Below are 3,451 nucleotides of genomic sequence, written 5' to 3' on the forward strand. Positions count from 1 at the left end.
GGCGAAAAGTACATTCTTAAGCCCAGGCAAATTATGACAATAAAAATCATTTAGTCTCATGATTCACTATATTTCAAACCCTAAATTTGAATTCTGCACCAAATTATTTACCTATATTTTAACATACTTTATGAATTATTAGAAGCAAATATCTTCTAAAAATAACTGTAAAATATTTGTATCCATTAATTGATTCAGATACACACTTTTATTATTTAAGTATATCAAAATAACAGTTTCATGTTCCTGAAATACAAAAATTATGAAAAAAGTTAAAAGTAATATTCTTAGAAGCATGATATTAGTCACCAGCTGCAAAATAGTTAATTTTTTGCCCTAAATACAAGTTTATTACACAGTAGTCAAACATGTAACTTAATAACATGTTATATAAAAAATTAATGATAATAAGTTTATCAGAAATGAATTAATTCTGCAAATAAACTTTCTGCATTTGAAAATTTTCTACACCTGAGGGGAGAAAGAGATCTAGTAAAATTAGATTTATTATAACTTCAGTTGGACCAAATACCTTCTCTCTCTATATATGCATCACTAAAGAAATAAATAAAATTATCATGCTTAAAAAACAGATGTACCATACCAGTTTTTTTCCCCTTGTTACCCTTTACATTGAGAAATAACAAACAGTACAACGCTGAAAAATACTATCCTTGAAATTTTGTTTAAATGAAGAAACACACGCACTATCTTTTTATTTAAGCATTACACTTCAAAAACATATACACATACCAATTTATTTTCACTAGCCTTTATACTGATAACATGCCATATAAAAATGAAAAGAATTATCCTTGAAATTTAGATAAAATGAAGTAACACAATGGGAAAATTTATGCACACGGACATCAGTTACAGATGGTGGTGGATTTGGAATGCTAAAGAGTGTTGGTACTGCAGTTTTTCTTAGTTTTTTTCTATCTTTGCATAGTGACTCAAATTGAGATTCCTCAAAATGATCCTGTAAATACATAAAGTAATAAAAAAAAAGTATACAAAATAAATAAAAGTACAAAAAACAAACCACACAGTGAGGTTGTGCCAAAGGCAGCAAGCATGAACTGTAAGTAAGTATAGGCAATAAATAAATATGCAGGTAATTAAATTAGGCCCAGTATTATAAAAAACTGAAACAATAAACAAACCATGTCTAACATATCAGCAGCAGCATCTTGTAAGCTTGGGCAGAATTTAATTATCCAATATTTATTTTTTGCCTATAATTTAAAGTGTTCTTTAGAACATTATCCAAAAATTAAATGAAGTAGTGTTTTGCTATAACATTAAAAACAACTAAAATAAAACTTTATATTTCTTGCTATAGTGCTCTTACAATAGATAAGAAAATAAGAGTTCACTTCACCCAACTTTTAAGATACTAGGCCGATAAATACATTTATAATTACAGCAGACTATGATTCTTGTTATAATTGTAGTAATGTTTATTGCTCTAATTGAAATATTTAATTTTTAATTCTCTAATCATTCAAAACATAGCCCTAATTTCGGAGCACAGTGCCAACATGCATTTTAAAAAGCATCAAGGCCAGTTTAAACAACAATTTTTTAAATTACACCGGCACAGACATATCCAATTAAAGTTATTAAAAACTCTAGAACGTAGTTCAGTAGCTTTCTGAATTTGTAGGCAATTTTTTATTTAGAGATGACAACACAAAATAACGCTTCAGAAAATATTATTTATCATGTATAAAAATCTGTTTTGTAACACAGATCAGTAATAACTGTTTATCAATGTCATGAGGATTTAATTTGACGAGATCACATTCTTTAGAAGTATCAAATTCATGAAAGGATTTTGGCTTGGCCTTTGAAATTCATCATTACAGGCAGATTTATTTGATTGTTATGCATGCATTAAACACTACACATGCATTAAAAACACTACACATGCATTAAAAACACTACAATTATTTTTGAAAAATACACATGCAGTTTCACAAGTTTTCTGTGCTTATTTGAAAGTTCTGCATTCATTTCTAAATCTTTACTCCATTGCCAAATTGTATAATACTGGATTATAACTATATGGTACTTGCAATTATTGATTAGATTATATATATTTTGTCTCATACTATTCAATTTATTCTACTGACATCAGATGTCAATGTCAAAATTCTGGAAGTTATTTTAACCAAGAAACAGTAGTGGGCACCGTGCATAAACAACTCATCTAACTTTTTAACAACAGTGATTATAAAATAAAGAAAAAAATTATATATCATTCCAACGATATTGCAACTATAGTATAATGTTACATATATCTTTAGCAAACATTCAGATTTTATCTTGACTTTCCAAATTATTATTTATTTTTTAATAAATTTCAATATGCTAATGATTTTCATGTTACATTAGTATAAATTCCACAATTAGCACAGGAAAACAAAATCTGCGCTTTATATTAGAAGAGAAATTTCTTTTCCACATTCAAAACATCCACATTGGCGATGTTCGGCGACGGGTACATTAACCCTAGACTAATTTAATTATAGCTATTATTACAGAAATTAGCAGATACTCAGGTTATTGTACACAAGAATTTCACTTTACTTGCACATTATAAACATCAGAGAAGATATAAAGTCTAAATGAAGGCGTAATTAACATTATACTTACTAAGCAAAGTTCAGCGCCTGGACCAGGTTTCCAATTGTCTCTTCGGCAATTATTTACCCATATTTTTCTCCTTTCTTCATTTTTAGGAAATTTTACCAATGTATGACCTTTCCGTGAATGATTTGAACAATTAATAGCTGCACATCAGCCCATTTTACACAAAAAAACACAAAAAATTGTTGCACCGTAACTACACAGCCGCCATTAAATCTCCCACTTGGGATCGCGAATGCCTGATGATTCAGCCTGGTATATAGGAGCCTTACCCCAGACGGGACGCGTAAGTAACAATTGGTCGCAGCATGGATCTGAATACATGAAGTTTGTTATGGATAGATAAAACCGAGTTTCGGGCAATTAGGGGATTGAGTAATGCTTTAGTTCCCCGAAACTTATTCAGGATATGTGTGATGTGTGGGGCCCATGTGAGTTTTTGGTCTAAAATGACACCAAGGTATTTGACTTGCTTAGCCCAGGGAATGTTGACTTCATACATCTGGAGGGTGATACTCAGGTCGACGATTCTTTTTTTGGTGAAGTAAGCAGCTTCGGATTTTTCGACGTTCGTTTTAATTTTCCATTTGAGCATCCAAGACTCTAATGCATGGATGTGTTCTTGTAATGTTTGTACGACTGCGGCCATGGACGCATCTTGGTATAGGATCGCAGTATCGTCTGCATAAAGTGCGAGTGTAGTGCGGGGGTGGTGAGGGATGTCGTTCGTATAAATTGAAAATAATGTGGGCGAAAGTAAACTTCCTTGAGGTAAACCCGCAAGAGTTACTTTCCG

The 3,451-nt window shown here is 31.1% G+C and overlaps 1 long non-coding RNA gene across 1 annotated transcript; it reads right to left on the reverse strand.

The window, feature by feature from the left end:
* Positions 1-738: 738 nt before the first annotated feature.
* Positions 739-2,863, reverse strand: LOC146999525 (uncharacterized). Its single transcript, XR_015044124.1, has 2 exons — positions 2,662-2,863; positions 739-982 (listed from the first exon to the last, which is right to left on the reverse strand). It is a non-coding gene; the product is annotated as an uncharacterized LOC146999525 (long non-coding RNA).
* Between the last annotated feature and the right edge of the window lie 588 nt (positions 2,864-3,451).

This window comes from Stegodyphus dumicola, chromosome 1 (genome assembly GCF_044657685.1).
Source record: "Stegodyphus dumicola isolate Sdum_Otavi_A_Nest chromosome 1, ASM4465768v1".
In the NCBI taxonomy this organism is placed as follows: Eukaryota; Metazoa; Arthropoda; class Arachnida; order Araneae; family Eresidae; genus Stegodyphus; species Stegodyphus dumicola.